Source organism: Danio rerio, chromosome 23 (assembly GCF_052040795.2).
Source record: "Danio rerio strain M-AB ecotype USA chromosome 23, GRCz13ab, whole genome shotgun sequence".
In the NCBI taxonomy this organism is placed as follows: Eukaryota; Metazoa; Chordata; class Actinopteri; order Cypriniformes; family Danionidae; genus Danio; species Danio rerio.
In genome coordinates, this window is record NC_141043.1 from 1,869,942 (window position 1) to 1,883,000 (window position 13,059).

General features: G+C 37.9%; 1 protein-coding gene and 1 long non-coding RNA gene across 2 annotated transcripts in view; one reads left to right on the forward strand and one right to left on the reverse strand.

The window, feature by feature from the left end:
• tgm1 (transglutaminase 1, K polypeptide) overlaps positions 1-13,059 on the forward strand; it is a 115,385-nt gene that overhangs the window by 37,218 nt on the left and 65,108 nt on the right. The window lies entirely within an intron of this gene.
• The window catches only part of LOC137489174 (uncharacterized), a 37,537-nt gene that overhangs the window by 3,326 nt on the left and 21,152 nt on the right, over positions 1-13,059 (reverse strand). Inside the window, exon 2 of the long non-coding RNA XR_015523028.1 lies at positions 199-332. This is a non-coding gene — a long non-coding RNA (uncharacterized LOC137489174). The remainder of the gene's footprint in view (positions 1-198; positions 333-13,059) is intronic.

A 13,059-nucleotide genomic window follows, 5' to 3' on the forward strand; every position in this document is an offset into this window, starting at 1 on the left:
GAAGGTTATTATAGTTAACGAAAACGAGAAAAAAAAATTGTTGTTAACTGAAATAAAAATAAAAACGAGAGTTAAAAAAAAAACTAGAACTAACGGAAACTGTATTGTGTACATACAAAACGAACTGAAGCTAACTAAAATTATAGCAAAACCTCCTTTGTTTTCGTCTTTGTAAATGTATTAAATGCATAATCTTACTGTAAGCCTTTCAGAAGTAAACCTATTTATTCCGTGCTGCAGGTGTTTGACCCGTATGGCACCTCAGAGTCTGCAATCCTGCAGCCATTGGACGGATCAAGCCGGCACTCCTCCAGTAATCCTCGCTGTTGCTCCTGCGACACAAACAACGAGTGGAGATGACAGCAGCACGGTGACAGCATTAAATACAGACACTTAAAACTATTACTCTAACACATTTGTGCCCAATAATGGGTTTTATTTCTGTATCGCGATCGCGAACGAATCTTTTTAACAGGATCTTCAAAGTGAACCGGTTAAACTAGTTCACTAAATCGAACTGAATCATTTGAAGCGATTTGCATCTCCTGTAAACACTTGGCCACAAACTAATTACTTTTTAACAAGCGTAATACCCCCTCTGACTCTAAATAATCCAATATATACTCTCATTCAGTTAATAGAACAGTAACTTCACACTGAGATCAAATTTGAGAAGCGGCGAACCGATAATACTGCGCATGCGTGATTCAGTGAATCAAACACAAACAGTACATGACAGCCTGCTGTGACTGAACTAAACTTAAAAAACAACACCGCGGGTAAACCAATGGCTTAAATAAGAGGATTTAGAGAAAAAAACTTACGTTTATTTCATAACAGTAAATCGTAATGGAATTTAAAAAAGTGAATCATGCTTCAGTTGGGTTGCAAAACTTTACTGTAAGACATTTTTCAGATCATTGTGAAGTTTTAACTGACTGGAATTACTATTGCTGGCTTCATAATTTTGCCATGTTGAGTCCTAACAACCGCGTTAAATATCTGAACTTCCCATCACTGCTGTGTATCTAACCTAAAAAGCAGCCTTGCACACTTATTGTAGGCCACATAAGGCTGCTGTTGTGGGCTGTTGTATTTGAATTTGAGGATGGGTATGGTAGCGGTAGATGAGAGTGTGGCACGGCTGGGATGAGAATCGGCACCTCCAAGTCTGAGGCTATGTGCTTGTTTGCAAACTTGCATGTGTGTGTGCACCTATGCATGTGTGTTTATAAATATGTGTGTGCCGCAAGTGTTTTCCCTGCTGAAAAATCCAGCTTCAACCAGCCTAGGCTGGTTGGCTGGTTTTAGCTGGTCGACCAGGCTGGTTTTAGAGGGGTTTTGGCCACTTCCAGACTGGTTTCCAGCCATTTCCAGGCTGGTCTTAGCTGGTCAGGCGGGGAGATGACCAGCTAAAACCAGCTTGACCAGCCTAGCCAAGCTGGGGGTCCAGCCAAAACCAGCTATATCTAGCTTAAACCAGGCTGGTCAAGCTGGTTTTAGCTGGATTTGGCTGGTCATTTTCCAGCCTGACCAGCTAAGACCAGGCTGGAAATGGCTGGAAACCAGCCTGGAAATGGCCAAAACCCCTCTAAAACCAGGCTGGTCAACCAGCTAAAACCAGCCAACCAGCCTAGGCTGGTTTAAGCTGGATTTTTCAGCAGGGTTGGTTTGTGTGCATTTTGTATTTGCAAGCTTGCATGTGTGTGCGCTTAAGAGACTGTTTTTGAGAGAGTGTGTGCGTGTGTGTGTGAGTGAGTGCGTGAATTTGTGTGTGCTTGTGTCTGTATATATACTTGTGTGTGTGTGTGTGTGTGTGTGTGTGTGTGTGTGTTGGGCATGTTTGTCCCTTCAGCTGCACGTGTTCATTTCATAATGGGAGCATTGAGCCTCTGAATCTCACCTCACACTTTCCTCTGACACCTGCAGCAGCCTGCAAATTGGCAGGCGGGACGGATTTAATAAACTGCAGCAGGGGGACAGTGTAAATCACTCCCTCACCGCGGTAAAACCAGCACATTACAGCGCAGAGAGCAGTCCATTCAGCTTTTGTAATCACTTCACCAGCGACACACCTCTGCTCCCACTGCACTAGGGCTGTGCAATATGGACAAAATAATCATAGTGCGATTTTTATGAACGAATGATGCGATTGCAGGGCTCACAGCAAGAAGGTAACTGGTTCGAGCCTCGGCTGGGTCAGTTGGCATTTCTGTGTGGAGTTTGCATGTTCTCCCCGCGTTCGTGTGGGTTTCCTCCGAGTGCTCCGGTTTTCTCAACAGTCCAAATACATGCGCTATAGGGGAATTGGATACTAAATTGTACTGGGTTGTTGCTGAGAGGGCATCTGCTGCGTAAAACATATGCTGGAATAGTTGTCAGCTCATTCCGCTGTGTTGAACCCTATTAAATAAGACACCGAGGCAAAGACAAATGAATGAATAAATGTATCTCTAGTGTCCGAATGCGTTTGCTGTATACATGCAGCAGATTCTTTCAATAGGAATATTTCAGCTCTGTCAGCATTTACGCAGCCTTGTCTCGTTCCTGTATGACTTACATTTTCTTTTGGGGAATGTAAAAGAAGACAGGACTTTTAAAGGTCAGTGAAAACAACATGTTCAAATGTAAATCATAGATGTGGTCAGGTTAAATCTGTCAAACTTGCAGCTAAATACAGTTTTTGTAGTCAGAGGTCAGCCTATATAAACACTGCATGATGTAGATTTGTGCTGAGCTAGCAGTCACACACACACACACACACACACACGCACGCACGCACACACACACGCACACACACACAAACACACACTTTATATATGCTTATACTGCCATAGAAAGACACAGAAAAGTGGTGTACCACAGGTACTGAGTAATATTGTAATATTACAATATTACTCAGTAATATACTGAGTAATATTGTGTGATTTTAATTAATTAAGTTATTAATTAATTAATTAATTAATTTTAATTAATTAATTAAGTTATTAATTAAGTTATTAATTAATTAATTAATTTATTTATTAATTAAGTTATTTATTTATTTATTTAATTTATTACTTTTATTTATTTATTTATTTATTTATTTATTTTTTTTTTTATTTTTTTACAGTGATTAATGTTTGAATACATCTGGTTTATTCCTGTGATGTACAACTGAATTTTCAGCATCATTACTCCAGTCTTCGGTGTCACAAAATCCTTCAGAAATCTGAAATGGCGATTTGATGATCAAGAAACACTTTAGTATTCATGTTGAAATCCTTTTTTTAATTTGTATTATTTTTTTAGCATAGCTTGACACTAAAAGTACTGGAATTCAAAACTCACCGGCCAGTTTATTAGGTACAAATTTTGTAGCATCACATTAAATGTATTGCCTTTCTATTTCTAAAGATGTTCGGTGACTAAAATATTATTTTAATTAATATATCCATTTCATAAATCATATTCATAAATATGAGCTTATTCACAGAGAAATGGATGAAAATATTAAAAGTCAAAATAGTCTGTTCTCAATTAAGCTGAGCACTGTGTGTGTAACAATTCTAGAAGTCAGAATTATTACCGTACGTTCACACCGAAAGCGGCAAGAGCGTCCAAGGTCGCTCTGGCCGCCCTGGCGACAACGCTCTCTGCCTTCAGGTCCTGCGGCGAGAGCGTCAAAACTCGCTACATTGATCTCATATTTAAAGGAGCCGTTGCAGCATATCAGTTACATTCCTGCATAAAACATGTTTCTAGCGTGAAAATGTTGCGCACTTCTTATCAAATTCATACAACAATGGAAGATCAAGTTGCGTGAGGTGTGGCTTTGCTCTATTTATCCAATATGTGTCCATATGTCTGAAATATCCTGAAGCAGCAGTACTGTTTTGTACTGTCACATCGCGTGAGATTCCCGCTTTTTTAAGATAAATTTATATAACATTAATGAACATCGGTAACTCGCCAGTAACTTATTTAATGTATGTTCCTGTAGGAAAAAAAATTGTAAATAATTGGAAATCCGGCGACAGCAATAATCAAACCCTTGGGAACAACTGTGGTCGGAACCAAAGTTCACAGGTCTTTTTTCAACACATTTCTAATCATAATTATTTTAATAACTCATCTCTAATAACTGATTTATTTTCTCTTTGCCATGATAAAAGTAAATAATATTTTACTAGATATTCTTCAAGAAACTTCTATACAGCTTAAAGTGACATTTAAAGGTAAACTATCAGAAAAATATTGCTTTAAGGGGCTAATAATTTTGCCCTTAAAATGGTTTAAAAAAATAAAAACTGCTTTTATTCTAGTCGAAATAAAACAAATAAGACTTTCTCCAGAAGAAAAAATATTATCTGACATACTGTGGAAATTTCCTTGCTCTGTTAAACATCATAAATATTTAAAAAAGAAAAAAAATCAAAGGGGGGCTAATAATTCTGACTTCAACTGTATATAGTGCATTTGGGAACATTTTCCCAACATTTCTTTCTATGTAATTCATTAACTGTGGTGGATTTGTCTTGGTTTTGCTGGTGATTTAAGCGTCTATTTAAACCCGCCAGTAAAAGTGACATCAGCTATTCATTGTTAAAGAGTCGTTTCTTTTAGTACCTGCAAGAACAAAGTCTCTCTCAGGTTTCGCTTTATTTATTTATGCAGTCGCTCTTTGAGTGGCCCGGTGTCAGAGAGGTCACCAGTATGCGGCTCTTGATTTCTTAAATACTGTAGACTCTGTGTGTGTTTCTTTGAAGCATGTGCTAGTGATTTCATTGTGTGCTCAACACTCAGAGAGGATCAAATGTTTTGGTTGTCTGGTTCGCGGGACCGGTCGTGTCAAACAGAAACCCCGTGAGATGATTGGTTGTGATATAAATCTAGGTTGATGAAAAGGAGGAATGGCGTCCTCTGATTGGTTGTTCGGAATCCTGTGGTTTCGCCCAAAAACGCCTGCTTAGTTTTGGCCAGGGTTATCCAGCGAACAGTCCCTCAGGGGCGGATACTCGGCCCCTTCTCATTCATAATTGGATCTGGACCATCTGCAAAATCGCATTTCGAAACTTTTCTTGGGTGTGAAGTTTATGCGGGACGTTTTCCTGCCGAGAGAGAGGTGTGGATTGTCCGATTGTCGTGATGCGTGGAGACGGTTTTCCCAGAGGCCTATAAGAGAAGACCCGAGGAATGACATGCCATGGCCAAGGTTTTTAATTTGAGGGAATGATGGTCTATATTGGTATCAATTTTTCCACAATTTTCAGGTTTAGTTTAGTAAGAAAGAGAGCTCTTTACTTTGGGGGTGCCCAAACTCGGTCCTGGAGAGCCGATGTCCTGCATATTTTAGTTCCAAACCCGACTGAACACACCTGAACCAGCTGATCAAGCGCTTTCTAGCTAATCTAAAACGTCCAAGAAAGTTTGACCTAAACTATGTAGGACACCGGCCCTCCAGGACTTAGTTTAGACACCTCTGCTTTAGTTAGATGTTTGAAACACATGCAGGCTCATTGGGAAAATGTGCTCAGGGATATACTTTCGAGAACTGAGAAATCGTTTAAAACTATTTTTTTTCCTTTAGTTTAACCGAGCAAGGATTTTTTTTTCTAGAGAAAGTCTTATTTGTTTTATTTCGGCTACAATAAAAGCAGTTATTATTATTTTTTAACCATTTTAAGGTCAATATTATTAACCCTGTTAAAAATATTTATTCTGGATTGTCTACAGAATGACTATACAATGACTTTCTTAGTTACACTAACTTGCTCAGTTAACTTAGTTAACCTAGTTAAGTCTTTAAATTGCACTTTTAGCCAGGGCTTAAAAATGAAAAAAGAAAAAAAAAATCCATTCGGTTCACTCCAAGCAGAATTGGTATTTTAACATTTCTGTTTCCTGATTAAACAATAAGTTCCAAAAACAGTTTTTTAGAAAAAAATACCGGTTATGGGGCTGATCACACAGAACGTGCTGGTATAGTCCAAAAACTTTTGCCGCTTTTAGGTTTCTAGACAACGACTAAATCAGTTGTGTATTGTGTGAGAGTGTTGCTGTTGATATCAATGTAATTTTAATATTTAATAGTATTGTTATATTCAAGATTTTTGAAGTCCGCATAATTCAAAACAGCAACCACTAGTCTCTCCTATCTACAAAAGTCTCCGTAGTCATCTTGACAACACAAACACTGCTGTCACATTAACTTAAACCCCACCTCTGCTTTCATTTGAGTAGAGAATGAAAAAGATGCGACTGACTTAACGCACTTTTTCCACTCAGAGTTGACCTTTTTTTAACACAGCATGTGATCCTCTCGAAATTAGTTTATGTATAAACCACACTTAGTGGCTAATTCGTTTGAATTCTTACAATATAATTCATACAATTTAGTACGATTTGCTCATCACCCAATGAGGGGTGGGGTTGGATGCCCCGCCTCCTTTTTAAAATCGTACATTTTCGTACGACCGAACTCGTACGAATTCTTACGAATTAGCCACTTAGCTGACAAAACGTAAAATACTATGTTTCCTCGTGAGATCAGACTGACCATTTCAGGTTGAAATTTGAAGTCTAGAACAGTCTGTACTCTAACCACTAATATTACCCACAATACATTGTGCATTGGATGTAAATTCGATTAGAACTGCAAACTCGGGTTAAAAACATGAACAAACTATAAATATGGCAGACATGCGACACTACAGTAAAGTTGCTTGAATGACTTTTAATTAATATCTAGCCTACTGGAAAATATTTAAATCATGTTATCGCAGTTATATTTTATTTACAACAACAATGTGAACTTCAATATATACGTGTTTGTTTATCAACTTGTGAATGCAGAGTAACCCAAAGACCTGAGGAGATTTCTCTACATCAAAGATTTGTGAAGGGCAGATTAACACACCGCTGCTGCTGAATCTACTATTCATTCATTCATTCATTTTCTTGTCGGCTTAGTCCCTTTATTAATCCGGGGTCGCCACAGCAGAATGAACTGCCAACTTATCCAGCAAGTTTTTACGCAGCGGATGCCCTTCCAGCCGCAACCCATCTCTGGGAAACATCCACACACACACTCATACACTACGGACAATTTAGCCTACCCAATTTACCTGTACCACATGTCTTTGGACTGTGGGGGAAACCTGGAGGAAACCCACGCGAAGGCAGGGAGAACATGCAAACTCCACACAGAAACGCCAACTGAGCCGAGGATCGAACCAGCGACCTACTTGCTATGAGGCGAACATGCTACCCACCACGCCACTGCGTCGCCTGAATCTACTATATGGTAGGAAATTAAATATGAAAGATATGTTGATGATGTGTTCAAATGATTGACAGGTCACATCACTAACAGAACGGTATGTTAATGAGGAAGTAGTATAGCTTGCATATTAATCTGTTACACACTCAAAAGTATGTACTTTTTCTTTACAAAATAGTACAAATGATATCTTAACTGCCCGGCGAAAGGTTGTGATTGAGCAATTACATGCTCAAGACGTCATCGATGAATCACATGTGCTGTGTTTTACAAGGGCGGAACCAAAACAGAAGTTTTTATACTCCAGTTTATGTCCTCTGGAATCGGAGAAGGATGCGTCGGTAGCGTTAGCGTGAACCACTGCGGTTTCTTCTTGGCCTGCTTATTGAGGGTTCCTGACTCTTGCCATGTGACTGAAACTCTAGTCTGATGCCCGGCTGAAGTCTGCCGTTGGGTTTGGCCTTCTGGGTCGAGTTGTATTGTTTACAGAGCAAATGACAGACTGTTAAGAGAGTTTTTACATCAGCCGTTGGGTTACAGCCTGTGGCCAGTGTGTCCAACAGAGCTGGAAAAACAACCACTCAAACTAGGACTGCACGATATTGGAAAAAAACTGACATTGCAATAATCCGTTTCTCTGCAATATTAATGTAATTTCATAAGATGATTTTTAATAACACTATTAGGAAGTATCATTTTACAATTTAATTGTGTGTGGAGTGTTCACTGTAAAATCCGAGCAGGCACAGAACATCAGCATGATGTCAGATTGACGCTGTACCCCAATGTCGAGGGGATGTTGCATTTTGTTTGGAAATGATCATTGGGTTGGCGTCAGACCACAACGTCAGCCTGACGTCAATGTCCAACGTTGCAGATGTTGCATTTTGGTTACTTTCCAACGCAACCTAAAATCAACCAAATATTAACTTCTAAGTATGGTACAGCTTGACGTTGTGTGGATGTTACCAATATGATGTCTATTAGATGTTGGATTTTGGTTGCCATAACTGCCGAATTAATGTCCGAATTTAACGTCAAAATGACGTTAATTTAAGATGTTGGCTCGACGTTGGAGTTTGGTCACTTTCCAACACAACCTTAAGTCTACAAAATATCAACATATTTTCACATTGTTATTGGCATCAAAAAACATTGTCCTTAAAAACTGGCAACCTAAATCTGACCTAATATTAACGTCTTCTGTTGTGCGACTGTAAACATGAATGAATAAAATAGAACAAAGAAATAAGCAAAATAGATGCTTTGCGGTTTTCTGGATATTCTAACAGTATCAAGGTCAAATGTAAAATGACATGGTAGTTGGTGCCAGTGGTGTAGTGGTTAGTGCGTCGACACTTGCACTCCGCTGCTCACGGCGACCCAAGTTTGATTTCACCTCGCGGTCCAGAGCCGATCCTTGCCCTCTCTCTGCTCCCCATGCTTCCTGTCAGTTCTCTCTACTTTACTGTGAAATAAAAGTGAAAACCCAGAACAAATAATAAAAATAAATAAATAAATAAATAGGGCGAAGCAGTGGCACAGTAGAAGGTCACAGCAAGAAGGTCGCTGGTTCGAGCCTCGACTCAGTTGGCATTTCTTTGTGGAGTTTGCATGTTCTCCCTGCGTTCAAGTGGGTTTCCTCCAGGTGCTCCAGGAAGCTTTCAGAGATAGGTTGCGGCTGGAAGGGCATCCGCTGCATTAAAAACTTGCTGGATAAGTTGGCGGTTCATTCCGCTGTGGCAACCTCGGATTAATAAAGGGGCTAAGCCGACAAGAAAATGAATGAATGAAATAAATACAGAAAAAACATGGTAATGTAATCAAACAATGGTATCAGACATAATATAGCATTGCAGAGTCTTCAACAGAATAAAAGCTGCACATTTTATCAGTTCTTGTGCCCAAATGGTTTAAATTAGCTTGACATCTTATACAGCCACAGGCATTTTAAAATAAATGTGTTCACTGTACTCTGTAAAAAAAAAAGAAAAAAAGAAAGAAAAAGTTGACTCAACTTCAAATTGCAAGACAACTTGAACAACTTTTTGAGTTGGCTCAACTTAAATCGAGTAAACTGCAGTACTAGGGTTAAGCACTGATTCAACAAAAAATAAATAAATAAATGCAGTAAGTTGCCTTACAGTTTTAAGTTGAGTGAACTATTTTTTGTTTTTTGACAACGTAGAAGGGTTAAACTTAGCCTGTATTCTCAACTATTTCCTGTTTAATTACAATCAGCAGTCCAAATTGCAGATTCTGCGATTACATGTTCACACATTGCAAGATCAATGCTGAAACAATATATTGTGCAGCCCTAATTCAAACACACAGCGTTCTCAGTTACAGATCTGTAAATTTATTATTATAACCTTTATTTTACCAGGAAAGACACATTGAGATTAAAAATCTCTTTTACAAGAGCGTCCTGGCCGAGATTAGGCAGTATACGTGTCACATGGGTCTAACAGACAAAAAAACTATTAACAGCTAACGTGAATCACACTGACAAACTATTCAAAACATCAACAAACCTGTGTGTCAACTTCTAAATCTTTTATAGTCTTTTTAAAAGCATGCGTGAAATCAATTCTTTAAACTACAACTGTGTTTGCAGATTATTCTATGCAAAAGGTGCTGCGTACTTAAAAGCCTCTTTCCCCAACTCAGTCCACACTGTAGGAACAGACAGCAAATAAATATCCTGTGACCGAAGACCATAGTTAAGAACAGGCTTTTTACAAATGTAATTCTGTAGATATGATGGGAGTAAACCCAGTATAGATTTGTAAACAAGGATATGCCAATGCTTGAGACTACGGATGGACAAAGCAGACCAACCTACCCCAGTAAACAGCACGTAATAATGAGTAAGGGATTTAAAATTAGTTATAAATCTTAGTGCAGCATGGTAAACAGTATCCAATGCATTCAGACTATGAGACGAAGGATGCATATACAGTAGATAACATCACCGTAGTCCAAAATGAACTCAACCCAATCAGCGAGGGACATCATGCAGATCTGTTTATATCCAATAGATGGCAGTAGCAGCTCAGAATCAGGCTCTTGTGTTAAATGTAGATTAATTTAGGACAGATTGAGAAAAGCCTACAAATGTTAAACTCTTTCAGTGAGAGCATGTACTATTAAGATTTTATGATCGATTTCTGTGCAAGATGATGTTTCATGACTTGACCTTGCATTTACAGATTGATTCTTAGTAAGCTCAAACTAGTGGCGTACATATGAAATCCAGATATACTGAAGAAATATATTAAATACTGACTTGATTGTGTGGACGATTTTAAATTTCATTCTCAATGCCAGTGTTGAAAAAAACAACAACATAGGCCTATTAAATACAAGGCAATAAGCACACATTTTAGGAGTTTAACACCCCTCTCTAATTTTTCTTGTTTGAATATGCTTTACATTTATTTACATTGTGTATTTATTTATTTATCATGATCCCCATTAGCCACTACCAAGGTAGTGGCTATTCTTCCTGGGGTCCATCGAACATAACACAAAATGACATTAATACACAACAACAAAGACTAATAAAAACATTAAAATACAAAATTCATACATAACATCCGAATCAACAATCCACTTAATATTGTTCCATTAAATATTTTTTAAATGATTTTTTAAACCTCCTTTTACTTGTTACAAAGCATGTAATGTCTGACGGCAATTCATTCCATATTTTCATTCCTCTATACATCACGGTACGTTGCTTTGCATTAGTTTTTGAAATGGGAAGCAAAAAATTTCCTTTTAATGCATGCCTGGTGTTAAAATGATGACTAACATTACTATACAAAAGTTGACTGTACAATACACTTGGAACTTTCAACACAGAAATATTTCTTATAAAACACAGCAGAGAAACAATGACCCTATCCTTCACCAATAACCAACCTAAAGTTTTATGCATTTTCATAATATTAACTCTTCTATTGCAGTGTAAAATGAGTCGTGCCGCTCTATTCTGAACTAACTGTAATTTATTTAAGTCTTTACTTGATGCACTCGACCATACCATTGGACAGTAATCTAGATAAGAAAGAACAATTGCCTGAACAATTTGAGAAATACAGTACTGTGGTAAAAATTCAACACATCGCTTAATAATTGATAAACCTCTCCCCATAACTATTACCATTTTATCAATCTGTTTTGACCACTTTAACCTACTATCAAGAAGAACTCCAAGAAGCTTAATTTCCTCTACCTGTTCAATAGGCACACTCATTACAGACAAATGTAACTGTGGTTTACATTTAAATTGAAAGTTTGATCCAAACACAATACTTTTGGTTTTTGTTAAATTTAAAACCATCTTATTATTCTGTACCCACTTTACCACTAATTGTAACTCCTCATCTAAATCAGCAGATAATTTTTCTATCGATGCCGCTGGTAAATATAATGTTGTATCATCTGCATACATAACTGCCCTTGCTTGCTTTAAAACCAGAGGAAGATCATTGGTAAAAATAGAATATAACAATGGTCCTAAACAACTTCCTTGAGGCACACCACATTGCAACTCTTTCACCTCCGAGTAACTTCCATTATAGAATACACATTGCCTCCTACTAGTCAGATAACTTTTAAACCAACTCACAGTTTGAGAAGTAAATTTATAACATCTTAATTTTTCAAGCAATAATTCATGATCAAGTACATCAAAAGCAGAGCTAAAATCCAGCAAAACTGTTCCTACTAAATTACTCTCATCAAGCTGTACTAAACAATCATCAATTATTTGTGTTAATGCTGTTCCTGTTGAATGGCCTCTTCGATATGCATGCTGAAAGTCAGAGAATAAATTGTTTTCTTTAAAAAATAATTGAATTTGTTCACACACTATCGTTTAAAATATGTATATTGTGGAAAGATTGGTTAAACTAGATACAAAACTGATCTTAGACAATGTTTGACTGCCATCATTTATTTCATTTTGCAATGAGCTGATTATTGAGATGTGCTGGAATTGACATTTGTTCAGATCACGATGGAAAAAATGTTTCTCTTCTTATCTAAGTTTGTCCTCTGACAGATCTTAAAACTAGACAAACTGTTTAAACCTACAAGGCTGTGGTAGATAATTTTGAACAAGCTTTTTTTTACGCAACTTCTCAAAGCTAAAAGTACCCGTAGTTGAACAATGGTCCATATGCGTCTCGCAACGCTTTCGTTGGGCCTTCAAATACTCTCCAATCCCGTGGATGCATTGGCTAAGCAAGTCCAGAAATCTGATGTCATCTCCCGCACTAATGAATTTGTCTTGGACAGAATCTGGTCCATGTTTGACACACGCAGACAAAGCTCCGAAACCCGACGTACCAAATGCAGACACATGGACTTCAAAAGTTGGAGCAGTCAAATAAAATCGACGAGATCTCGATGTCTTCAGGACACATATTAAGTCTGGGTCGTCCACAGCAGCAAGATTTCATTAAAAACGAGTTGTTTCTTCCAGAAAATTGAAAACAAACTGATCTTGTCTGAACGCATGAGTCACGGTGTCTTGAACTTTCACTGTTTAGACGGTTGAATGCACAGAAAAGTGTCAGATCTTTAATAAACACGTGTGAACGATTATTGAATGGGTCCAAACTCTGGACGGGAATACTGTGTTTACTATTTATAAATTCAAACATACATTCGTTTTGTAAAGCACTTGTAATGTCTCAGTGGACCAGTAGAGGGCACATTATTATTCATTCATTTATTTTCTTGTCGGCTTAGTCCGCCACAGCGGAATGAACCGCCAACTTATCCAG